General features: G+C 42.2%; 1 protein-coding gene across 6 annotated transcripts in view; it reads left to right on the forward strand.

Moving 5' to 3' along the window:
- The first annotated feature begins 9,714 nt into the window (after positions 1-9,714).
- The window catches only part of mak (male germ cell-associated kinase), a 229,465-nt gene continuing 211,491 nt past the window's right edge, over positions 9,715-27,688 (forward strand). For 5 of the 6 annotated variants that reach the window (XM_078539151.1, XM_078539155.1, XM_078539152.1 and 2 more), the window contains exon 1: positions 9,715-9,833. The gene's annotated coding sequence lies outside the window, so the exon portion shown is untranslated. The remainder of the gene's footprint in view (positions 9,834-27,688) is intronic. The other variant, XM_078539153.1, reaches the window with a different exon arrangement.

The following is a 27,688-nucleotide window of genomic DNA, read 5'->3' on the forward strand; positions in this document are numbered from 1 at the left end:
AGAGCCCATGACCCAGGGCCGCCAATCAAGCCCCAAAGAAACCTCTGAAGATGAATCTGAAGGCACCCTCCCTGAAGACCTGTCACAGTGCTCACCCACGCCCTCTACCAGTGTGGAGAAGCACACCTATGTGGGACCTAGCTTCAGAGTAGCCTCGGGATCACAGTCTGGTGAGCACATTGCACTTTCTGATTACAGCAGGAGGAGGCAGGGGCTTCTCAGGTCCCCACGACTCCGATGATTGCTGGAGGCCAGAACGTTGCTGAGTCCGAGTCAGATGATGAGCCTCTGGACTTGGTCATGTCACAGTTGCTGGAGCTGCAAAGGCAAGCTCGGGAACATCAGGAAGGGATGTCTGCTGCACCCCTCAGATTGCAAGGCACGATGGAGGAGTCCGTCTGTCTTCAGGCTGAGGTGATAGCGCTGGCATCACAATGCACTGAGGTCAATACTGGCAGGATGGCAGCCACCATGGAGACCTTGGTCCAGGTTGTCACTCCTGCACCGCTGCGCGGGCTTAACTCCATCACTGATGGCATAGTTGGCCTCCAACTCACTCCAGCTATCCCTTCCACTCATGGAGTCAGTCAGGTGCCCTCGGGCACCCATAGGGAGGAGAATCAGTAGGTGCACATTCCGGGGCCATCCACCCAGGTGACTCTGGGAGTCAACCGGCCCATCCGAGCCCCCTCTCCCTGTGACCTACGCTGTTCCAGCTTCACAGGCCAAGGAGGGTGCCACTGCCACATAGCAGGACCCCGAAAGCAGGCCGGGGCCCTCCAAGTGTCTGCCCCCCAGAGGATGCCCACCAAAGTCATCACAGACAGGGCGTCACAGTCAGTAGGCTGCCTCCACCTCTGCTGTGGATGTTTGGGGAGCTCCAAGAGCAGGGTTAGGAAAGTTAGGTAAAAGTAGTTGCACAGCCTGGGCACAGGTGTTGATCACTTGTACACACTGTTCACAATTGTCAATAAACTCCTAAGACTGTCTCCCTGTCTGTGGCTCCTTGTTCTGATGAGCAGTGTTCTTGTCACTCAGATGTGAAACCTTTGTGCACAAGATAAAAGGCAGGTGTCTCAGTCCAGGGCCTCTTCCCTGTGCTCTCTGCAGCCTTCAGACCACAGTGATAGCCCAGTCTGACACTCCCTGGAAACATTACTGATGCCTGCACCTCGGCGGTGGTGGTCATTGCTGCCAGAATGTAGTGGGCAGGCACCACAGTGTTCTCTCATTCTCTTTGTGTGCTCTCAGCACCTTTAAGGTGGGGCTGGCCCCCATCATAACAGCATCTACAGTCAGTGATGCTGTGCACCAGCTCCTGAAGGGCTGAGGTGCTGAAGGTGGACACATCTAAAGGCGGACACATCGGATGCGTCTAAAGTTTCATGGCTGCATCTCTGAGATGGCCCTGATCATGGAGCGCAAGCAAGCCGCCCTCGGCCAGACAGGAGTCAGAGGCTATTTGAAGATCTATGGAGTGTCCTCACTGCATGTCGTCATCATCCTCCACAAATCTGGCAGCTATGAGGGCCTCCCGAGTGCCCCTGCCTCATCTAGCCAGTGCAAGAGCCTCATCCCCTTCATTGTCACCACCAAGGGCCCCCTCACCCTCATCCCCATCGGTGTCCTCCTCATCCGAGGAGACCTCCAGCTCCTCCTCAGCCAGCTCGTCTTCCCATTGGAGCGCCAGGTTGTAAAGGGCGCAGCAGACGATGATGATGCGTGACACCCTCTACGGACTGTATTGCAGGGCTCCACCAGACCAGTCCAGGCACCAGAACTACATCTTCAGCATCCCGATGATCTGCTCCACCAAGTTGCAAGCTGCTGCATGAGCCTCATTATAGCATCGCTCTGCTGCAGTTTGAGGCCGCCGCATAGGTGTCATCACCCACGGCCTCTGCGGGTAGCCCTTGTCCCCAAGGAGCCAACCCTGCAGTCTCTGTGTACCCTGGAAGACTGCAGGGATCTGCGAGCAACTCAGGATGTTGGCTCAGTGCACATCGCTAGAAACTGTGCTCACACCTGCAGGATGCGTTTCTGGTGGTCGCATACCAGCTGCATGTGGAAGCCCTTGCAGTTGATGAAGTCCATGAAGTGTAGCAATGGAAACCTGAGCGCCACTAGAGCAGTCAATCGCACCCAGCACCTGTGGGAATCCTGAGATCGGGCGAATCCAATGGCCCTTGCATCCTGGCTGCCCCAGTCCCGGGCGAAATGCACAAAGTTGTGTGCCATGGAGAAGATGGCAACCATGACCTCATGGATGCATTTGTGGGTGGCGGGTTGTGAAATCCCACAGAGGTCACCTGTGGAGCTCTGAAAGGAGCCACTAGCATAGAAATTGAATACCGAGGTCACTTTCACAGCCACTGGCAGTGAATGCCCTCCATGTCCCCTTGGCACCAAGTCCTGCAGAAAGTGGCAGATGTGAGCTACTAGGTCCCTAAACATAGACAGTCATTGGCGACACTGGTTCTCAGTCATCTGCAGGAATGGTAGGCAGTGTCTGTAGACCCTGAGTGTTAGGCACTGACCAGCCATAACTCGCTGTCGCTCCTGGGCAGCGTTTGCTGGAGCTCCTGCTGCCCCTTCTTCATGAGGTTGCTGCTCCTGCCTTTGCGTAGCCAGGAGCCTCAGTCACTCTCTCCTCAGCCTTCTACAGTCTCAGTAAGCCATCAGGCTAGGTTACCAGCATCCATGATCCAGGTGTGGTCCTCCTGCAGCATGAAAGAGAGAGAGAGATGTGGTTGTCATGGCTGTACTTAGAACCTTTCCTGGCCCTGTGTGACCGCCCCTTAACACCTCCGGGAGAGTGCTGGTCACCCCTCGGATGGCCAGAGATGAGTGCACTGCATGGCTGCCATATCAACCTGCGACATGGGGGACAATGATCCAAGCCGGGATGCTGAGATTTCAAGGGGCTGTAAGCACCTCCAGTTGTGACTGCTACATGGCCAGCATTGGCAAAGAGATTGTACAACATATGCAGTCCAACTGCTCCGCTTTCCAATAAAGTGCTGGCAGACTCGAAGTCTGTGCCGGGGAGGTGGGGGGTAAGGTATGGAGCGCTTGGTGGTCCTTTGGAACCACTGCATTGCTTGCATGAGCAGGCAGGCTAGGATCATATCACTTGTGGCTACGCCTGATCTGTCTCAGTTGCAGAGGCATGGTCAGTTTATACAGGTGTCCTTAATGCATGGCCACTTCCCTCACTTACCCTGATCCCCACCTCGAATGTCTGTGCGTGGGATACAGCGCCAGGGCAGCACTTGACATCCCCACCACCCTACCACAACGACAACAGTCACCTCTGAGGCTGGCTAGCACTTGTCCTGACCTAGGTGCCTCTAAGGCCTGTAAACAATAGGCGAGCTGTGAGGAACGCTGCTGCTCACTCACTTCAGTTACTCCAAAGTGAAGGCCGCCAGAAGGGCTTGAATATGTAGTTTTAGTACTGCATTATTATCCGTGCTGTTGTTTAGATGTTCTGACCAATGTTTATTGCTCAGTTAGCACCAACTAAATTAGTGAAATGAAGGGCAGGTTAATTGGTCATTGATCTCATTGCTATTCATGGGATTTAACTGTATGCAAATTGGCTGCTGCGTTTCCCTATAAAGTAACAGGAATTACATTTGAAAAGTACATAATTGGTTGTAGGGAATTTTATGCTATCCCGAAAAATGGAAGGCAGTATATAAATAAAAGTTTCTTTTGTACAGGGGTGCCATTTCACTGGATCCCATTATAAAATAAAAACAGAAAATGCTGGCCTAATAGCATCTGTTTAAGGGGGGGGTGGAGCAGGTGAAGCTGGATAGAAGGCCAGCGATAGGTGGAGGCAAATGAGTTCAACAACTTCAGGCCATGAAGTCTCTCCTCTAGCTTCACCCCTTTTTAACCCCATTTTTTTTCAATATTCATTTTAATTTTTTAATTTTATTTTTTAATTTTTTAACTTTTATTTTTTATCAACTTATTTTTACTTTTATTTATTTTATTCATTGTTTTATCCTACTTTTGATCTTTTTTCCCACCACCGTCCCCTCCCGCCACTTCACCCCTACCAGGGCCATCCGTCACTTGTTCATGTCGTTCTTTCCAGGGTGCTTACCCTTGTCCTGCTATTATCACATTCTGCTTTCTGACCTTAATGCTGCAATACTGGACCTGGTATTAGGGAATGAACCCGGCCAGGTGGTCGAAATTTCAGTAGGGGAGCATTTCGGGAAAAGTGACCATAATTCAGTAAGTTTCAAGGTACTGGTGGATGTGGATAAGGATAACAGGAGTCCTCGGGTTAAGGTGCTTAATTGGGGGAAGGCTAATTATATCAATATTAGGCAGGAACTGAGGAATCTAGACTGGAGGTGGATGTTTGAGGGCAAATCAACAACTGACATGTGGGGGGCTTTCAAACGTCAGTTGATAAGAATTCAGGACCAGCATGTTCCTGCTAGGGTGAAGGATAAGCATGGCAACTTTCAGGAACCTTGGATAACGAAGGATATTGTGAGATTAGTCAAAAAGAAAAGGGAAGCATTTGTAAGAGCTAGAAGGCTGGGGACAGATGAAGCCCATGGAGAATATAAAGAAAGTAGGAAGAAACTTAAGCAAGGAGTCAGGAGGGCTAAAAGGGGTCATGAAAAGTCACTGGCAACCAGGATTAAGGAAAATCCCAAGACCTTTTATATATATATATAAAAAGCAAGAGGGTAGCCAGGGAAAGGGTAGGCCCACTCAGGGACAGAGGTGGGAATCTGAGTGTGGAGCCAGAAGAAATGGGAGAGATACTAAATGAATACTTCTCATCAGTATTCACCAAAGAGAAGGACTTAGCGGTCGATTTGTCTAGGGAAGAGTATGTAGATAGCCTGGATCATGTTGAGATCAAAAAAGAGGAGGTGTTAGGTGTCTTGGAGAATATTAAGGTGGATAAGTCCTGAGGGTCAGATGGGATCTAGCCCAGAGTACTGAGGGAGGCAAGGGAGGAGATTGCTGGGGCCTTGACAGAAATCTTTGTACCCTGACTGGCTACGGGTGAGGTCCCAGAGGACTGGAGAATGGCCAATGTTGTTCCAATGTTTAAGAAGGGTAGCAGGGATAATCCAGGAAATTACAGGCTTACGTCAGTGGTAGGGAAATTATTGGAGAAGATTCTTCGTGACAGGATTTACTACCATTTGGAAGCAAATGGGCATATTAGTGAGAGGCAGCATGGTTTTGTGAAGGGGAGGTCGTGTCTCACTAACTTGATCGAGTTTTTCGAAGAAGTGACAAAGATGATCGACGATGGAAGGGCAGTGCATGTTATATACATGGATTTGACAAGGTCCCTCATGGCAGACTGGTACAGAAGGTAAAGTCGCACGGGATCAGAGGTGAGCTGGCAAGATGGATACAGAATTGGCTTGGTCATTGAAGACAGAGGGTAGCAGTGGAAGGGTGTTTTTCTGAATGGAGAGCTGTGACTACTGGAGTTCCGCAGGGATCAGTGTTGGGACCTTTGCTGTTTGTAGCATACGTAAATGATTTGGAGGAAAATGTAACTGGGCTAATTAGTAAGTTTGCAGACTACACTAAGGTTGGAGGAGTTGCAGGTAGTGAAGAGGATTGTCAAAGGATACAACGGGATACAGACCGGTTGGAGACTTGGGCGGAGAAATGGCAGATGGAGTTTAATCCGGACAAATGCGAGGTAATGCATTTTGGAAGGTCTAATACAGGCAGGAATTATACAGTAAATGCCAGAACCCTTAAGTGCATTGACGGTCAGAGGGATCTGGCTGTACAGGTCCACAGGTCACTGAAAGTGGCAACGCAGGTGGATAAGGTAGTCAGGAAGGCATATGGCATGCTTGCCTTCATTGGCAGGGGTATTGAGTATAAAAGCTGGGAAGTCATGCTGCAGCTTATAGAACCTTGGTTAGGCCACACTTGGAATATTGCGTGCAATTCTGGTCACCACATTACCAGAAGGACATGGAGGCGTTGGAGAGGGTGCAGAGGAGGTTTACCAGGATGCTGCCTGGTCTGGAGGTTATTAGCTATGAGGAGAGGTTGGAGAAACTCGGATTGTTCTCACTAGAGCGACGGAGATTGAGGGGGCGACTTGATAGAAGTTTACAAAATTATGAGTGGCATGGACAGAGTAGTTAGTCAGAAGCTTTTTCCCAGGGTGGAAGAGCCAATTACTAGGGGATATAGATTCAAGGTGAGAGGAGAAAACTATAATGGAGATGTGCAGGGCAAGTTTTTTACGCAGAGGGTAGTGAGTGTCTGGAATTCGCTGCCAGAGGAGGTGGTGGAAGCAGGTACGATAGTGGTGTTTAAGAGGCAGCTTGACAAACACATGAATAGGATGGGAATAGAGGGATACGGACCCGGGAAGTGCAAAATGTTTTAGTTGACGGGGAATATGATCGGCACAGGCTTGGAGGGCCGAAGGGCCTGTTCCTCTGCTGTACTTTTCTTTGTTCTTTATTTCCCTTGTGGTTGCTGATTTGACATTAAAGTTATTATTCCAAAAGTCTGTGCTCTTCATTAACACTTCGTCAATCTGGTGAAAAAGATGCATAGATGCTTGCCCTGTTCACACAGGTTCTAGATGCCCTGTAAAGAACTCCATGGCCTGAGTTTTTCGGTTGTTGGGTGCATGTGTCAGCAGGCCTGGGTGCGGATGGGAAATGGGCCCCTGACCACAATTTCACGTTGGCTGACCAATTAACGGCCAGCCAGCCTGAAACGCACGTTGAAATTCTCAGCGCTGCCGAGGTGGGGGCAGGAAGAGGGCAGGCGCCGCCGTAACCAAGGATGGGGGTGAGCGCTTCAAGAGAGCTCCCTAAAGGCAGACAGCTGCCCCAGGAAGCTGCAGACTTCCACATACTAAAGGACACAACAACAATGCTGCAAAATATGTCCATGCAGCACAATCAAGCATCTGAAAGCATGCCTCAAAAAACCAGTCCCCAGGTATCTCTTTTTATTTTCGGCTAATGTAGATTTCATTCCACCCTGGATTGAGGTTTGAGCAAAAATGTGAATGCCACCTGGTAGAATGGCCCATCCACCAACTGTAAATGTGGATGGACCACGTGAAATTGCTGTTGGTTGCATAATTAATGGGCTTAATTGCCCACTTAATTGTTAGCGAGCGTGCTTCCAACTGCCATGCGCGCTTGCTAACAATTAAGTGAACAATTAAGCCCATTAATGATGCTCGCCCGACATCATCTCACACTATTTCACATCCATTCGGGTTGGGCGTGCGTCCACCCATGGGACGTAAAATTCTGGCCCATGTTATTCCAATTTTCCACTTGCAGAAACTTGTCCATTGTTGGAACATGAGGTAAAAGAAGCAGAGAGATAGCTGGGAAGTTAAAAATTGGTGAGTGAAGAGGTAGATAGGAAGTTAAAAATTAGGTTAGCAGAGAGGTAGCTGGGAAATTAAAATAAGCTGGGCAAATAGAAATCATAACTGTCATGGTCATGTCATATGGCTGTAAAACCTATCAGGAAGATGGACAATTTAATTTTAAAAAGGAGCATCGACTATGGGCAATTTACCTTAACAAACTGCTCCAGTGGGTCAGGTGTCTTTTGTGCTTCTGTACAGGCAGAGGCAGACATGTCTTAACAGATCTCTGGAAAGTTATTTAAAATGTAAATGGCCTTCCCAGGTGTTGACTGACAACTCTCTTCATTTCAATTGAAATTTGAAAGGAAGATGGAATTTCAAATAAAGACGTTTCAGAGTCTAATCATAGCTGGAATGTTGATGGGATATCAAAAATCCTCCATTATGTGGCAAATTGTTTAGCCATGAACACATTGCATGGACATTAACACTATTGTCACATGATCAAAACTGGCTTTTAATAGGGAATGCCCGAAAACACCAATTAATCCACAAGGATAGGCCAGTGCGAGCAGTCTGAGATATGAAGATGAGAGGGAGGCCATCTCTCACCCAGCACCAAAAAGGAGCCTCAAAGAGTCACCTTAGGCAGAGAAGTGGGAGTCATTTGTTTTACCTGTAAAATTTATTGTTCTTCACTACAGGGGCTCGACCAACTTCGACTGAAAAGCCAGGAGCTTGCTGTTGTCTAGGGTAAATCAGTGTGAATTTTTCACCAGAAACCTCCGACCTTGAGTTTTCTTCAGTACATCAAGAGAGAATCCTTCAAGCCTGCGATGTTTCATCTACCATCTTGAGAACTGATTAGAAGTGACCTTTTCTTCACTCTTTAAGATAACTAAGTGCATGTTACATATTTAGAAATCATCTTCTTTGTGTGTGTTTGTGTGGATGTTTGCATGAATGGGTGTTGTTTTGGGTGCTGTGAGAAATAACCTTTTATCTTTTATTTTGATTTAAATTTACCAGAAAGCTTGTTTGTATCTGTTCTTAAAAGTCACAGCACTCAAGGAGTTGAAACACTTCTTCTCTAAAATAGATCTTGTCGAGGTTAGTTGAGAGATAGAAAAAGGGGGACATTATCCCACATCTCTCACCCGTCTGTATCATAATGCAAGATAATACGTGAGATTGGACAATGGTGTATTGAATAAGGCATGGTCACTGGATCTTGAAAGTCTGCCATAACATCCATGACCCTTTAAAAACAGCTAGGGAACTTGAGACAGCTGTGTAATTTTCACAAAGAAAACAGACAGTTAAGAAACTAACAACAGACAATTTAAGTTGACATAGTGCAGGGTAACATGAGTTTTAGATCAGCCTGGAAATTGTTCTGAGATTGGGTCCTTCTATCTTGGACTCTAGGCATGGGACTTGGTTCTTAGACCATAGACATACTCTGATATCTATTAACACTTATTAGTACTCCTTCTAAACAGGTTACAGAGTAGGCACGTAGCTCTTAGGCATGATTCCAACCTCTCAGGGTAAACACAAGAGTGTCAGTGTTGCATCATCATCGACATCATACATTAGCATATCTCAGGTGTTAATAGGAATATTAATATTACAGGAATGATGGAAAATTACTGAAGTACCATGTGAGGTCAGGTGTAAGGGGAACAAATCAAGGGAAATGAAGTAAACCCAAGCTTGCTAAAGAAGACATGTTGTGCTCTGAAAGTTAGTACAATGCTAGAATGCATGCTTACATTTACCGTAATCTGTCTGTTAACCCTGCTACAGAGCTTTGCATGCTGAGGGAAAAATGCACATCTATTAAGTTTTCCCCTAGTCAACTACTCGTCTTTTAAACATATTTTTAAAAGCTCATCGAAATTAACCAGGCAGAGCAAAGTCTAACCAGCAGTGGGCATCGTTCCCTTGCTAGTTCCAGTGGCAAATTTCCCATTTTTCACCACAGATGACCCACGGAGTGTCACCAGCGTTCTTTGTTTTTTTAGTTTTCGTACTTTGTATACTTTCAGTTCCTGAGAGCAGAAAAAAATACCATAACGGGCGGACAAGAAGGTTACCTTTGATTTAATTATGCCGTCATGCATGGTAGTAAGGCTAACGACTTATCCTGGTTTCTCTTGCCGTGCCCGCGCAAATCAGCTAAGGAGGGGGGGGGGGGGGGAAGAGGAGGGTCAGAGGGTGAGCCTGCGCAGTGTCGCTCCGAGTTTGGCTGGCAGTGAGTATGCTCAGTGTGTTGCGACAATGATTGGTCGAGACCGCGGTTAGAGGTGGGGCGCTGATGAGTATGCGCAGTGTGTCATGGCTGTGGCGTGGCGTTGCTAAGGAGAACGCGGCGGAGCGACGGGGTTAGGAGTATTGGGATGAGTAAATAAGCAGCAGCTGCACCAGGATAACAGCTCCGTTGTTAGCAGCAACCAGCAAAACTGAGGTGAGGTCTACAAACAACTGATACCGAATAGACTTCATTGAGTTGTGAGTGAGGGCTGTTTAGTTGAGAAATAGGAGCCGAGTAGACCATTCGGCCTTTCGACGCCGTTCCGCCATTCGTGGTTGAACTGTCTAAATTACATCTTCCTGCACTATTCCCATAATTCCTTCCATGTTTTGAACTCTAGAACTCTGTCTTGAACATTTTCAATAACTGAACATTGACAGCCCTCTGGGGTGGAGAATTTAAAAGATTCACAACCTTCACTGCTTCATTCGCTGTCAGAAGTCAATGTATCCTAAACTATTTCCAATGCATTTTAACAATTTAAAATTAATGGGACCCCAGTTGCCAACAAAACTAAAACAGCAATAAAGCAGCAGAGTAACATTCAGTAGAGAATTATTGAAGTTCATTTTATAGATCAGCATATATCATGTGAATGTGAAAAATCTGTTTTTAAAGTACTTTCTAAAAATATTATTATTTTACATACTCATCATTCCATTACTTCATCTGAGCCATTTCAGATCATGGGCCTTGGCAAGAAGCAGCAGTGTACTAACATACGAATTAAGAGTCAGAATAGGCCTGCTGCACCTTCAGTAAGATCATCACTAATCTGACCGTGGCCTCAACTCCACATTCCGTCTACCCCTGATAACCTTTGGCTCCCTTGTTAGTCAAGAATCTATCTACCTCTGCGTTTAAAAATATTCAGGGCCCCTTCCTCCATCACTGTCCAGGGAAGAGTGTTCCAAAGACTCAAGACCCTCAACACGAAAATCTTTTTCTCATCTCTGTCTTGAATGGGAGATCCCTTATTTTTAAACTGTGTCCCTAAGTTCTAGTCTCTCCCAGCATCCACCCTGTCAAGTCCCCTTGGGATCTTATCTGTTTCAGTAAGATCACTTCTCATTCTTCTCAACTCTAGTGAATACACGGCCAGCCTGTCCAATCTTTCCTCTTGCCCCCATCCAAGGTATCAGTTGAGTGAACCTTCTCTGAACTGCTAATGCATTTATATTCTTTCTTAAATAAGGAGACACAGTACTCCAGATGTGATCTCACCAATGCCCTATACAACTGCAGCAAAACATCCCTCTTTTATAAAAGCTAAAAACTGCGGATGCTGGAAATCCAAAACAAAAACAAAAATACCTGGAAAAACTCAGCAGGTCGGGCAGCATCTGCGGAGAGGAACACAGTTAACGTTTCGAGTCCGAATGACCCTTCAACAGAACTAAGTAAAAATAGAAGAGAGGTGAAATATAAGCTGGTTTAAGGGGGGGGGGGTGGGACAAGTAGAGCTGGATAGAGGGCCAGTGATAGGTAGAGATAATCAAAAGATGTCGTAGACAAAAGGACAATGTGGTGTTGAAGGTGGTGATATTATCTAAGGAATGTGCTAATTAAGGGTAGAAAGCAGGACAAGCAAGGTACAGATAGCCCTAGTGGGGGTGGGGTAGGGTGAAGGAATCGAAAAAGGCTAAAAGGAAGAGATAAAATAATGGATGGAAATACATTTAAAAATGATGGAAATAGGTGGGAAAAGAAAAATCTATATAAATTATTGGAAAAAAAAGGGGGGGATTGGAAAGGGTGTGGGGATGGAGGAGAGAGTTCATGATCTAAAATTGTTGAACTCAATATTCAGTCCGGAAGGCTGTAAAGTGCCTAGTCGGAAGATGAGGTGCTGTTCCTCCAGTTTGCGTTGAGCTTCACTGGAACAATGCAGCAGGCCAAGGACGGACATGTGGGCATGAGAGCAGGGTGGAGCCCTCTTTTATGTTCCATTCCCCTTGCAATAAAGGACAACTTTCCATTGCCTTTCTAATCACTTGCTGTACCTGCGTACTAACCTTTCCTGATTCATGTACCACATTATACTCCATCTGCCAGATTTTTGCCTACTCACACAACTTATCTATATTTCTTTGCAGACCCCTGATGTCCTCTTCACAACTTATTTTCCTACCTCTCTTTGTGTCATTAGCAAATTTAACAACCATGCAATTGGTCCCTTCATTCAAATCATTGATATAAACTGTAAATAGTTGAAAGCCCGGCACTGATCCCTGTGGCATTCCACTCGTCACAACTTGCCAACCCAAAAATGACCCATTTATGTTTACTCTGTTTTCTGTTAGCTGATTAATCCTCTGCCCCTGCTGATATGTAACCTCTTGCATCATGAGCTGTTATTTTGCGTAGTAACGTTTGATGTGTCACTCAAATGCCTTTGCATTTGACATTCACATTTGCAATCAGCATCACTGATCTACAGCAACATCACACCCAGTTTCCCTGAGGCCATCTTGACATCATTGATTTTAATGTGAATGAGGCAAATTAACTTTTAATTTTCTACTGAGGATTTCAGCCCCTCTCTACCTGCCCACACACACACAAACACACTGTAATCAGTCCTACCCCCACAAACACTAATCAGCCCCTCTCACCCCTGCCTTACAAACACATACTGCAATCAACCCTGCTCCCCCGTATACGCAGATGGGTCAGCCAGCCAGTGGCAGGTATAGAAACAGATTATTTCATATCAATGATCCAGTAATAAAATGCAGATCACAATGATACGACTTGGAGAGAGAAACCGAGCGATGAGCAAGACCAGATGCTGCCTCGGCCTTGCTGATGGTGCGGAGTGCAGTCTTGCTGGAGAGGGAGATTGCAACCCCATTCACTGTTTCTGTGACGCCAGTTGAGGTTGCCACCCATGGCTTGAGAATCGCTGCTCCAAGTGAAGAAATTTCCCCTTATCGCAGTCCTAAATGGCTGTCCTGTCATCCTGAGATTGTGACCTCTAATTCTAAACTCCCCAGCCAGGAGAAACATCCGTCTAACATCAATCCTATGAATCCCTTTGAGAATTTTAATTGTTTCAATGAGATCACTTCTCATTCTTCTAAATTCCCAGAAGTACCAGTCTACTCAATCTTTCCTCATTGGACAATCCTCTCATCCCAGTAATCAGTCTGGTGAATTTTTGTTGCACTCTCTCCAAGGCTAGTATATCCTTGGGTAAGAAGGACAAAACTGTATATGGTAGTTCAGGCGTACACACACCCAAGACCCTAAACAATTGCTGTTTGATATCCTCACTCTTGTAACTCTAATCATTTTGTAATAAAGGTAAATGTCGCATTTGCTGTACCTGGATGTTAACTTTATGATTTATTGTACAAGGGCACTCAGGTCCCCCTGAATACCAATATTTCCCAGTCTCTAATCATTTAACAAATATTCTGCTTTTCTACTTTCCAAAGTAGATAATTTCATAATTTCTCATGCTATAATCCATTTGTCATGTTCTTGCCTATTCACTCAACCTGTCTATATCCTTTTGCAGTCTCTGTCGTCTTCATGATTTACTTTCCCATTTAACTTTGTGCCATCAGTAAACTTTGATATATATTGCATTCAGTCCGTTCATCTAAATCATTGATATAGATTGTGAATAGCTGAGGCCCAAGCAATGATTCTCGTGGTACCCAACTAATTACAGCCTGCTAACCCTGTTTTCTGACCAATAACCAATTCTTTATCCATATCAACCCGAATCACTTGAGCCCAAATTTCATGTAGTAGCCTTTTCCATGCCACCTTGTCAAATGCTTTTTTAAAAAATCCAAATACACCATATTCAGTGGTTCTGCCTGCTGGTTACAACCTCAAAAAACTATTAGATTTGCCAAACACTATTTCCCTTTCATAAATCCATGTTGAGTCTGCCTAATCGTATCATTTTCTAAATGCTTTGCCATTACATCCTTAATGGTAGGTTCTAGCATTTTCCCTGCTATTGATGTACGGATGACTGTGGTTCCCTGTTTTCTCTCTCCCTCCTTTCTTGATTATTGGGGTTGTTTGCCAATTTATAATCCATGGAGATTGTACTAAAATCTAGGGAATTCTGGAAAATCAAAACCAATGCTTGCACTATCTCTGTAGCTACTACTTTTAAAACCCTAGGGCGCAGGCCATCAGGGATTAATCAACTTTAAATCCTGTTAATTTGTTCAGTACTATTTCTTTACCATTAATAATATCAATAGGTTCCTCATTTTTACTAGACCCGTGGTTTCCCCGTTAGTTCCAGAAAGTCTTTGTGTCTTTTACTGTGAAGATAGATACAAACTGTTTGTTCAATGTCTCTGTTGTTTCTTTAATCTCCATTATAATTTCTCCTGGCTCAGCCTGTAAATTACCCATGTTTGCTTTCACTAATCTCTTTCCTTTTTGCACACCTGCAGAAAATTTTACAATCTGTATGTCTCTTACTAGTTTAATCTTGTATTCTGTTTTCTCTCACTTTATCAATATCTTGGTCATCCTTTGATGAATCTTAAAATTCTCCTAGTCCTCAGGCTCACGACTTTTTTTGGCAACATTATAAGCATATTCCTTTAACTTTACTCTATTTTTAACTTCTTTTGTTAGCCAGGTTAGACCACTTTTCTCATGATTCTTTTTTCTTTAAGTAAATGTATATTTGTTGCAAATTATGAATTTATTCTTTAACTGTTTGCTGTTTCTATCTATAGTCACATGTTTTAATTTAGTTTCCCAATTTACCTTAGTCAATTCAGATTTAAGATCCCAGCTTTGGACTTGAATAAATCACTCTCAATTCCATACAAAATTCTATCATAGTATGATCACTATTCCCTAGAGGCTCCTTACTACAGGGGGTTATTAATTTACTCTTTCTCATTGCACAATATTGGATCTAAAATAGATGATTCCCTAATTGGTGCCTTGACATCCTGATCTAGAAAACCATAAAATTCTGCTCCAGTCATTGTGAGCATGAGGCCTGGATACAGGGATTGAATCTGAAGTTACATACTGACAGACATCCTGATTGCCACAAACTGACACAACTACTAGTACATCTGGGATTTTTTGGCGTTTGAAGGCTTGACTGGAGGTCCAAATTACTGAGGCTCACATTGCAAGGGAGTAAACAAGCTTTGAGACTATGATTCTTTTTTACGCCCGTGGGTGCTCAGGATGGAATATTTTTCTCATTTAGCTGCTAGCATTGATGCTGCCTCAGTATAACAATGTCACTGACAAGGTGTTCTGAGAGAATGAGTGAGCCAAGCCAAAGGGGAAAGCACAGTTAATATCGCAACTGAATTGATTAGGCTGCTGTTAAAGACTGGTTGGAGCAGCAGAGCACCTTGTTTTTAGTGGATCCTGATTTTAAATCCAAAATGATAAAATTAGTTGGCTGCAAGAGTCCTAAATAAAATGGATTTTGGGTGTTTTAACCCTGTCCACAGTGGATACAAGTCACAGTAAAACTTCCAATGTCAGACCAAGTGACCATTAATATAGCTGGGGTGTAAATTCCGCACTGTCAGGAGGAGTCTCCAAGCTTTTGGCTCTCAAGGCTTGACTGTGATGGAGTTTCAGTTTTAATCCAAGATCCCATTAATTACCTACAGTTGCTAATTATATATCTTAATATCCAGCTGTTGGTCTTGCCTCTGAGTCACAAGGTTCTGGGTTTGGCTTGACACAAAAATCAAGGCTGACACTCCAGTGCAGAACTAAAGAATGCTGCTCAGATGGAGTTGCTGTCTTTCAGGTGAGGGTGTAAACCAAGGCCCCACCTGCCTGCTCGGATGGATGTAAAAGAACCCATTGTGCTAATTTGAAGAAGAGCAGGGGAGTGATTCCTTGTCTCCTGGCCAATATTTATCCTTTAATCCACATCACAAAAAACAGATTATATGGGCATTATCACATTGCTGTTTTTGGGAGCTTGCTGTGTGCAAGTTGGCTGCCATGTTTCCTACATTACAATGGTGACTACACTTCAAAAGTAACACATTGACTAAAACAAGAGACATTTGGTCATAATGAAAAGCGCTATATAACTGCAAATCTATTTTTTTGATTTAAGATGCAGTCACTTTGGAGACAACAGCATCAAAAACTGCTCTTTCTATGCCCAAAGAAATTTAATGGGACAAACATTGTTTAACAAAGAAGAAAGAGTGGTTGGCAAATTACTGGAAACATTCTGAGGGAGAGTATTAATTGTCATTTAGAAAGGCATGTTTTAATTAAGCATGGATTTGTTAAGGGAAGATGTGCCTGACTAACTTGATTGAGTTTTTTGAGGAGGTGACAAGGAAGGTTGATGAAGGTAGTATGTTTGATGGGAGTCTGCATGGATTTTAGCAAGGCGTTTGAGAATGTCCCATATGGCAAACTTGTCAGAAAAGTAAAAGCCCAAGAGAAAGTGGAGAGTTGGATCCAAAATTGGCTCAGTGGCACGAAACAAAGTGTAATTGTCCAGTGGTGCTTTTGAGATTGCAAGTCTGTTTCCAGTGCAGGAAGATATCAATGAACTGGTCAGGTGGGCAGAAAATAGGCAAGTGGAATTCAATGAGGTAATCCATTTGGGGGAGGACAGGTGAGGCAGGGAATACACAGTAAGTGGTAGTTTATGAGCAGTGTAGAGGAACCATGGAGTAGACCTTCTCAGGCATAAAATTGGGGGGAAATTCTACACACAAAGGATAGTAGAAGCTTGGAACTCTCTTCTGCAAATGGCAATTGATGCTAGATCAATTGTTCATTTTAACTCAGAGGTTGATATGTTTTTGATAATCAAAAGGTATTTAGGGATAAGTGCAAAGGTGGGCTCATAAGGCTCATGAGTTAAGTCGCAGACCAGCCATGATCTCATTGAATGGTGGAACAGGTTTGAGGGGCTAATGGCCTATTCCTGTTTCTATGATTTTATGCCCAAAAAATCACTGAAGGTAGCAGTCCAGTTAGATAAGGTGTTTAAGAAGATACACAGGAAACTTCTTTATTAGCCAAGGCACAGAATGTAAGAGCAGGGTAGATTATGCTAGAACTGTGTAAAACACTAGTTAGGTCACAGCTGAGTACTGTATACAATTCCCGTTATCTGATTACAAGGAGGTCTGGAATTCACTGCCTGATAGGCTGGTAGATGCAGAAGCACTCATCATATTTGAAAGGTGCTTGGTCATGCACTTGAGGTGCTGTGACCTAAAAGCTTACAGGCCAAGAGCTGGAAAGTGGGATAGCTCTTTTCAGCCAGCACAGACACAATGGGCCATGGTCTCCTTCTGTGCTGTAAGTTTCTATGATTTTTCAATCCTGTGTCAAACTAATGAGTAAGAAACGTAAGCAAAGTCATAAAGGAGCTTTAGAGCTTAAAATGAGCTGGCAGGGTTCAGAGTACATCCCTGGCTAAAATGGAGGATTGCTCTGCCTATGGCCATCATTTACCTTGAGGACTGAAAGTTAAAAGAATGATAACATTTATGGTTCTTCATAACTTTAACACAAAAATGGGATCCTAATGTTATTTTTTTTAAAAATCTGTTTCAAAGCTATTTAATTTGCTGCTTACCCAATTAACTAAGCCTTTGGTCACCCTGCTGACGTTTCTTTGGCTTAATTTCCATTATTTTGTTAATTACACCTCTTTGAACTACCCTAGGACATTTTTCTATGTTCAAGGAGTTATGTAAAATGGAAGTTTGTTGTTTGAACTGCATTTTAAACAGTTAATACAAGCAAGATCAGAGTGGCAGAGCAACAAGGCTGCATTGAAATGTTGGTCCAGTATTTGTGGTCAGTGGCAAAGGAATGCCAGACAATGTTGATTTAAATGACAGCTGCCCACAGAATATTTGTGGACTTTTGAGCAGAGATTTGCTATCATAGTGTTATGACCCAGCAGTTGTTAAAACTGAGTTATTTAAAAAATCCCAGAGGGAAACTTGAAACAACTGTATAACCTATATTTTTACTTTTGTATGTTTGAGATACAGCTCTAAATTCAGGAATCAGACCACCAGTTCTCGAGAGGTTTTATATTAAACTAAACGAAACATTTTATTAATATACACAAGTTAAATATATACACATGGCTACAATTACTACTATCATAACTTTTAATAAATTCCCAAACTAATCTCCGTCAAGGCAACAGCACCCACAGACTTAACCAGACACCAGGCAAAGCGCAAAAAAATTCAAAATGTGGTTCTTTTCACTTTGATTCCTGTGGAGACAGTTGGACGCTTACAGCTGCTTTGATCTTACATTGCCTATGCCCTCTGCACACACACAAACTGCTGTTATATCCAGCACATTTCATTGAATATAAATTCTCATTGTATCACCAGCCTCTTTGAACTCTGCATCTTCTAACAATAAAACCCTTTTCATAGTACCAATTTTATTAGTAATGTAAAATTGATAGCTCTCTTCTAGCTAGGTGCCAGATTTCACCCACTGCTTGAACACTCTATTCAACAAAATGTGAATCCACCTCTACTTCTCTTACATCTCAAAACTAGTACACATCAAAGCACCCAGACTAGCTGGCTTTTATCTAATTAAGACACACCCACAGGCTAAACCTCTATTTTAAAAGCTAAATATTTTCCAATAACATATACATTAATAGCTTCATGAATTCCCCCCCTTATTGAAAAATGAACCATCATAATTCTAAAAGACAGCTTCATTTTAATAACCCATCTCACACTATCACCTATACTTATTACACTATTACCTTACCAGATGCATGCACTAACATAACAATATATATACACAAGTCCTTGGTATCAACAGAAATCACTCCAGTTCAGTGTCCAGGGTTTTAAAAATGTCCAATTTTCCTTTAAGCTTCAAACTCTTGATAACACACCTGTGAGCAGGTTTTCTCTTCCAGCAATATGTATAATCCATAGATTAAATGGTTGTAATAGACTGCATCTGAAAAACCTTGCACTTTTGCCTCAAAACTTGTCCAAAAACTGCAAAGGATTATTGTCTGTATAAACAGTTGTTCCTGATGAATTGATTACAACATTAATTTCAAAATGCTACAATGCTAACGCCAAACCCAAGGTCTCTTTTTCGATCGTTGAATATCTTCTCTGTTGTAAATTCAGCTTCCGTGAAAAATACCCTATTGGTTTCTCAATTTCAGTGTCATCTTCTTGTGACAGTACAGCCCCAATGCCTATATCACTTGCGTCAACAGTCAACTTGAATTGCTTGGCATAATTGGGTACTGCCAAAACTGGTGTCGTAATTAATATAGTTTTCAGACTATAAAATGAATTCTGACACTGCAGTGTCCATTGAAACTCCTTGTTCTTTTTTAATAGTTCAGTCAGTGGAGCAACCACTTGGCTGAAATTTGGTACAAATTTCCAGTAAAGCTCACTCATGCCCAGAAAGGTCAAACTTCTTGTTTTATTGTAGGCACTGGGAAATCCATGATAGCCTTGGCTTTTACATCTGTCAGAGCCACCTTCCCATGTCCAATGGTATGGCCTAGATACGTAACTTGCGCTTTTGCAAATTCACTTTTAGCCAAGTTCATCACCAAATTAGCTTCTTGTAGTTGAGTAAATAATTCGTCCAGATGCTATAAAAGCTCCTCCCACGTCTGACTGAGAAAGATTAGATCATCAATATAAACAGCACAATTGCTTAGACCTGCAATTACTTTGTTCGTCAGTCTTTGAAATGTTGCAGGTACATTCTTCATACCAAATGGCATGACTTTAACTGATATAGTCCACTTGGCGTTACAAAAGCTGATTATCTCCTTTGCTCTCTCCGACAACGGTACCTGCCAATATCTTTTTTAGCAAGTCAATCTTTGTGATAAATTTCGATTGTCCCACTTTCTCAATGCAATCTTTCAACTGTGGTATGGATGTGAATCCGCTTTTGTCACCGCATTCACCTTTCGCTAGTCCACACAAACTCTTTGTATTCCATTGTACCAGTACAGTGGGCAAACTCCAATTACTGCAATTAGACTCAATGATATCATTTTGAAGCATGAACTCAATTTGTTTTTGTACTTGTGATAACTTTGCCGGATTTAATCTAAAAGGTTGTTGCCTTGTTGAAGATGATATTTCTATACATACATCATGTATAGCTAAATGTTTGCTTCTCAGCTTATTTCCACAAATAGGTTTCTGTGACGGCAATGGCTTTTCCAAATCACTTTGACACTTACTTCGAAGGTAACTCAATATTTCATTTAAATTTTCAAGTACCCCCTCATTATCCAATTTGATTAGAGGGAAATCAATTTCAGAGTCCTGTATTTCTATCTCTTTCTCTTCATCCACCATCACTAATACCTCTTTTTGTTCCTCTTCTCTGTTGAAGTACATTTTAAGCGTATTTACATGACACACCCTCTGCTCCTTTCTTCTATCTGAAGTATTTATTAAATTTACTTCACTCAATTTCTTTTCAATCCCATCACGCCCACTAAATCTTGCATTTAATGAATCACCTAATACTGGTAACAAAACTAGTATCAAACTGTGAGTTTTAGCATTCTTACCTGCTTTCACTTTCATAATTTGCTGTGATGTCTTTAAAGCTAACTCACATGCTCTGTTCAATCTTTCCCTGAAATTTGACACGGAACCCCGGAGAGTAGTTTCTGAATTTTGACCCACTAATTTCTCATGAATCAATTTCATTAGTCCTCTTACCTCATGACCATAAACTAGTTCAAAAGCACTAAAACCAGTTGATGCATTAGGAGTGCCTCTAATAGCAAGTAACAAAAATGGAATTCCTGTATCTCAATCTGTGCATAATCCTCTTATCATAGTTTTTAAAGTTTGATGCCATCTTTCCAAAGCTCCTTGTGACTCTGGATGATAAACTGTTAACTTAAACTGTTTCGTCCCCAAACTGTTCATTACTTCCTTAAACAGCTGTAACATGAAATTTGACCCCTGATCTGATTGTATTTCCTTAGGTAAGCCATATCTTGTAAAAAATTTAATTAACTCCTCCACAATCTTCTTAGTTGTAATATTTCCTAAAGGTATCGCTTCAGGAAACTTGGTAGACAAATCCATTATTGTCAATAAATACTGATTTCCACTTTTAGTCTTGGGAGGCGTGGAGATCCTACACAATCAATCATGACCCTGGTAAAAGGTTCCTCAGATGTTGGTATTGGGATTAAAGGCGCCAGCTTAATCACTGCTTGTGGTCTCCCTGTTACTTGACATGTATGACAGGTTCTACAGAATTTGACTACATCCCTATGCAATCCTGGCCACAAAAAAAAACCTCTGTGTCTTTTCCTGTGTTTTCTTAACTCCTAAATATCCCCCCATTGGAACTTCAGGAGCAATCCTCAGAATCTCATCTCTATACCCTATGGGATAACTTTGATTTGCTGAGACATGATCTGGCTGCCACTTTCTAATCAATATACCTTACCAAAGATAGTACCATGCTGGAATACATTTTGCTTTGGTTTCTGAATAAGCTTTATGATATAACTGTTTTAATTGCAAATCATTTTTCTGTAATTCCACTAACCTCTTTCAGTTAAATATTTTAGCTGCATTGTCCTGTATTCCTTCCTCTTGAACAATGTTATCAAATACAGTGCCAGCTAATTGGATTTCCACACCTCCTTCTTGTCTTTGAACTGCCTGCTTATCTTGTTTGCCTTGTGCTTCCCTATGAGCCTTTGATCTTGTTACAACAATCAGGAAACAATCTAGGATGTTCCTTCTGTAACACTTCTTTTGAAAACACTTCTACAGGCTGCTCAACTACCGTAGGCATCACCCACATTTGCGATCCAGCTATATCATTAACCAGAATGAATCGAACCCCTGCAATGAGCAATTTTTCCAACTATAACTTCACCAGTCATCCATTTACTCTTAAAATTTACCTTGCACAACGGAATAGGTTTAGCATTTCCATGAACCGCACTTATTATTACCTTTTCCTGCAATACTCCCTCTGAACAACAAATGTCACTATCCCACAACATTAAGGATTGACTAGCTCCCATCTCTTAAAATGTTAACACCTTTACCTACTCCGCCCTATACACATGGAAAGACTTTCCTTTCACATACAAAATCTTTAAACATTTCTGAAACCTGCTCCTCAGAATTCTCTTGAGTAAACTGTGAACATGTTCCCACTTCTTTAACCTTTCACTGATTCTCCCTGTTTCGCCTGTACTCAAACCACTGGTTTCTCCTGTGCCTGAACTTCAGAACATTCAGTACTTTTACTTCCAGAGCTTTTCTGTACCCCAACAATTCCAACAGATTTTTCCTGCAATCTCCAACACACTGACTTCATGTGCCCTGCTTTATTACAATGAAAGCACCTCAATTTTCAAATGTCACTTCTACCTTCAGCACCTTCCTTTTTATTCTGAGAAAAACCTGCCTGGGAACTTCCAGCTACTCCTGTTCCCTGACTATCTGCCTTCCTTTCACCTTTCCACTTTTTATCCTTTTCCAATTTGAAATGGTGAAGGAAAAAATGTTTAGTTGTATGAACTAACTCGTAATCATCAGCTATCTCTGCTGCTTGTCTTACAGAATCAACCCGCTGTTCCTCCACATGAGTTCTCACCACCGAAGGGATTGAATATTTAAATTATTCCAAAAAAATTACTTCTCCAAGAGCTATTGTTGTTTCTATTTTTAACGCCCGTGTCCACCAGTGAAAATTGCTTTGTTTTACTCTTTCAAACTCGGTCTAAGTTTGCCCAGGCTGTTTTCTCATATTCCTAAGTATCTGCCTGTATGCTTTAGGAACCAACTCATATGCACTCAAAATAGCCTTTTTCACCACATTGTAATTCACTGACATTCCTTCTGATAGCACAGCATATACCTCATGCGCCCTACCTAACAACTTAGACTGTAATAATAACGTTCAGATTTCCTGTGACCATTTCATCTGTTTAGCTAGCTTCTCAAATGAAATAAAGAATGCTTGAATATCTTTTTCTTCAAACCTTGGAAGAGCTTGTACAAATTTAAACATCTCCCCACTGGGTTCTACTCTAGAGATAAATCCTTCCTTACCCACTGGCATCTCTTTTTTAACTGCCAACATTTTCAATTGGAATTCTCCCTCTCTCATTTTTTCTCTTTCTTCTAGATCTTCACAATTTCGAATTCCCTTTTAAAAATCATTTTTCTGTCCTTTGCTTCTAATTCAAGCTTTTTCATTTGCAAATGAAGTCTCACTACCTCACTAGTGTCAGGTTTCACTTCCAACTGTAGATGCTATGCTGTACTTTTAATTATATCTGATTTCCTAGCACCCTCAGGTAACCCAAATTTTAACTTATCTGCCAACTCTGTTAACTTACTTTTGGTTATTTTCTCCCATCCAATCAGAGTTATCTCTTCTGCTCCCAGACAAGCCTTAGCAATTGCCAACGCCATCTTGCAGTCTCACCACCTCTAAAGTACCTCACCAACTCCTCAATTCAAAGTGCTTCTCGTACTTATAACCTTAAGATTCACCAATTCCAAACCAATCAAGGAATTAGAAATATTTTTATTCTGGACGAGCCCCCAGTTGTTATGACCCAGCAGTTGTTAAGCTGAGTTATTTTTAAAAATCCCAGAGGGAAACTTTAAACAATTACCATCATCTATATTTTTACTTCTTTATGTTTGGGATGCAGCTCTAAATTCAGGAATCAGACCAGTTCTTGAGAGGTTTTATATTAAACTAAATGAAACATTTTATTAATTTACACAAGTTAAATATATACACATGGCTACAAAGTACTATTATCTTAACTTTTAACAAATTCCCAAACTAATTTCCATTAAGGTGACAGCGCCCATGGATTTAACCAGACACCAGGCAAAGCATTTTCACCTTATGCATTCAAATGAGGTTCTTTTCACTTTGGTTCCTGTGGAGACAATTGGAGACATACAGTTGCTTTGATCTTACATTGCCTCTGCCCTGCACATACAAAAATTACTGTCGGTTATATTCAGCATATCTCATTGAATGTAAGTTCTCATTGTATCACCAACCTCTTTGAACTGCGCCTCTTCTAACAATAAAACCCCTTTCATTGTACCAATTTTATTAGTGATGTAAACGTTGCTTGCTCTCTGCTAGATAGGTGCCAGATTTCCCCCCACTTCTTGAATGCTCTATTCAACAAAATGCAAATGCACCTCTACTTCTCTTACATCTCAAAACTAGTACACATCAAAGCACCCAGACTACCTGGCTTTAATCCAACACTTCCCAATCTCTCACCGATTAAGAAATGTGCTTCCACATTATATTCCATCTGTTCTTGCCCATTTCCCTAGCCAGCCTGAATCTCCTTGAAGCTTCTTTGTATCCTGCTCACAACTCTCATTCCCATCTCGTTTTGTGTCATCAGATAGCTTGGAAATATTACATTTGTTCCCACATCCAAATCATTGATATAGATTGTGAATAGCTGGAGCCCAAGCAATGACCTTTGTGGTACCCCAAGAGTTACAGCCTGCCAACCTGAGAATGACCTATTTTTTCCTATTCTCTGTTTTCTATCCGTTAACCAATTCCCAATTCATGCCAGTGCCATTGCCCCCAACCCCATGTGTTCTAATTTTGCTTAATAACCTCCTCTATGGGACCTTATCAAAAGCCTTCTGAAAATTTAATACACCACATTTACTGGTTCCCCCTTATCTATTCTGCTAGTTACATCCTCAAAAAACTCAACAGGTTTGTCAAACAAGATTTTCCTTTCATAAATCCATGTTGACTCTGCCCAATCCTACCATTATTTTCTAAGTGTCCGGTTAACACATCTATAGTTCCCCGTTTTCTCTCCCTCCTTTTTTTAAATAGTGAGGTTATATTTACTACCTTCCAATCTGCAAGTACGGTCCCAGAGTCTATAAAATTTTGGAAGATGATCACTAATGCATCACTAATGCATCTACTAGGCTGATTGTTACCAAAAAGGAAGGGACAGAGTGCGTGAATGCCATATTGCGCCAAAGAATCGTATAAGTGTAGGGAAAATTGACAGTAGGGCAAACTTAAAGGCTTTGTATCTGAATGTGCGTAGCATTCGGAATAAAACTCATGAGTTAACAGCGCAGATAGAGATAAATAGGCATGATTTGATGGCGGCTACTGAGACGTGGTTACAGGGAGAACAGGTTTGGGATTTGAATATCCAAGGGTACTCGGTGTTTTGGTAGGATAGGCAGGAAGGAAAAGGAGGTGGTGTAGCTTTGTTAGTAAAGGAAGAGATCAGTGCTATAGTGAGGAATAATATAGGCACTGGAGAGCAAGATGTAGAGTCAGTCTGGGTAGAAATAAAATAGCAAGGGAAAGAAGCCCCTGGTGGGAGTAATCTATAGGTCCCCAAACAGTAGTTCAGCAATAGGGCACAGTATAAACCAGGAAATACTGGGAGAATGTAAGAAAGGCATGGCAGTAATCATTGGTGATTTTAAAATGCATATAGACTAGACTAATCAAATTGGCAAGGGTAGCCTCGAGGGAGAGTTCATAGAGTGTATTAGAGATTGTTTCTTGGAGTAATATGTTGTGGAACCAACCAGGGAGCAGGCTATTCTGGATTTGGTTTTGTGTAATGAGATGGGATTAATTAATGATCTCATAGTAAAGGATCCTCTAGGGAAGAGTGATCATAGCATGCTAGAATTTCAAGTTCAGTTTGAGAATGAGAAACTTGAGTCCCACACTAGTGTTCTGGAGTTAAACAAAGGTAACTACATAGGCAAGAGGGTAGATTTGGCCCTAGTGGACTGGGCAGGAAGACTACAAGGTAGGACAGTTGATGAACAGTGGCAGATATTTAAGGAGATATTCAATTCCTCCCAAGTAAAATATATTCCAAAGAGGAAGAAAGATGGTAAGAGCATCCATGGCTAAGCAAGGAAGTTAAAGTTAACATTAAGGCAAAAACTAAGGCATACCAAATTGCAAAGGTCAGTGGCAAGCTGGAAGATTGGGAAACTTTTAAAGATCAGCAAAGGGTTACAAAAAAATAATAAAAAGAGCAAAGGTAAATTATGAAAGAAAACTAGTGCAAAATGATAGCAAAAACTGATAGCAAAAGCTTCCACAAGTATATAAAAGGAAAGAGAGTAGCTAAAGTGAATGTTGGCCCCTTGGGGAATGAGACTGGGGAGTTAATAATGGGGAACGCAGAAATGGCAGACACTTAATCAATATTTTGCCTCAGTTTTCACAGTGGAGGGCACTAGTAACAGGTAGTGCAGAGAGTATAGAGAAGGAGGAACTTAGAACAATCACCATCACTAGAGAAAAATTACTGAGCAAACTATTGGGATTAAAGGGTGACAAGTCCCCTGGACCTGATGGCCTACATCCCAGGGTCTTAAAGGAAGTGGCAGCGGAGATAGTGGCTTTAATATTCCAAAATTCCCTGGATCCTGGAAAGGTTCCACTGGATTTGAAAAATGCTAATATAACGCCCTTATTCAAAAACGGGGGATGGGGGTGCAGAAAGTAGGAAACTATAGACCAGTTAGTTTAACATCTGTCATTGGAAAATTGTTGGAACCCATTGTTAAGGAAGTAGTAATGAGGCATTTGGAAACTCAAAATACAATCCATCAGAGTCAAATGGTTTTATGAAGAGTAAATCATGTTTGACTAATTTGCTAGAGTTCTTTGAAGATGTAACAGGCAAAGTGGATAATGGGGATCCTGTAGATGTAGTATTTCTGGACTTCCAGAAGGCCTTTGATAAGGCGCCGCACAAAAGATTAATACACAAGGTAAGATCAAACGGAGTTAGGGGTAATATATTAGCTTGGGTAAAGGATTGGCTAACCAACAGAAAGCAGACAGTTGGGATTAATGGGTCTTTTTCTGGATGGCAAGCTGTAACTAGTGGGGTGCCACAGGGTTCGGTCCTTGGGCCCCAACTATTTACAATCTATATTAATGACTTGGATTCAGGGATAGAAGGTTAGATAGCTACATTTGCAGATGACACCAAAATAGGTGGGAAAGTAAGTTGCAATGAAGAAATAAGAAATTTACAAATGGATATGGACAGGTTAGGTGAATGGGCCAAAATTTGGCAGATGGAGTTTAGCATGGATAAGTGTGAGGTTATCCATTTTGGTGAGAAGAGTGAAAAGGCCACTTATTATTTAAATGGAGAGAAACTTCAGAATGCTTCAGTGCAGAGGGATCTGGGTGTCCTCGTGCATGAATCGCTGAAAGCTAGTATGCAGGTACAGCAGGTAATAAGGAAGGCAAATGGAATTTTGGCATTTATTGCAAAAGGAATAGAGTACAAAAATAGGGAAGTGTTGTTGCAACTGTACAAGGCATTGGTGAGACCACACCTGGAGTACTGTGCACAGTTTTGGATCCCTTACATGAGGAAGGATCTAGTTGCATTGGGGGCGGTTCAGAGGAGGTTCACTAGCTTGAGACGTGGGGCTTGTCTTATGAGGAGAGATTGAGCAGTTTAGGCCTCTATTCACTAAAGTTTAGAAGGATGGGAGGAGATCTAATTGAGGTATCTAAGATGCTAACGGGGATAGACAAAGTATTCGTGGAGCAGATGTTTCCCCTTGTGGGGCATTCTAGAACGAGAGGCCATAGTTTTAAACTAAGGGGTGGTAGATTTAAATCAGAGACGAGGAAGAATTACTTTTCTCAAAGGGTTGTGAATCTGTGGAATTCACCACCTCAGAGTGCAGTGGATGCCAGGACGCTGAATAAATTTAAGGAGGAGACAGACAGATTTTTAATTAGTAATGGGTTGAAAGGTTATGGGGAGAGGGTGGGCAATTGGAGTTGAGGCTGAAATGAGATCAGTCATGATCGTATTGAGTGGCGGGCAGGCTCGAGGGGCTGAGTTACCTACTCCTGCTCCTAGTTCTTATGTACTATCCCTACAGCCACCTCTTTCAACACTCTGGGATGTAGGTCATCAGGTCCAGGGGATTTATCAACTTTCAGAC

The sequence above is a fragment of the Cetorhinus maximus genome, chromosome 3 (genome assembly GCF_964194155.1).
Source record: "Cetorhinus maximus chromosome 3, sCetMax3.hap1.1, whole genome shotgun sequence".
Taxonomy (NCBI): Eukaryota; Metazoa; Chordata; class Chondrichthyes; order Lamniformes; family Cetorhinidae; genus Cetorhinus; species Cetorhinus maximus.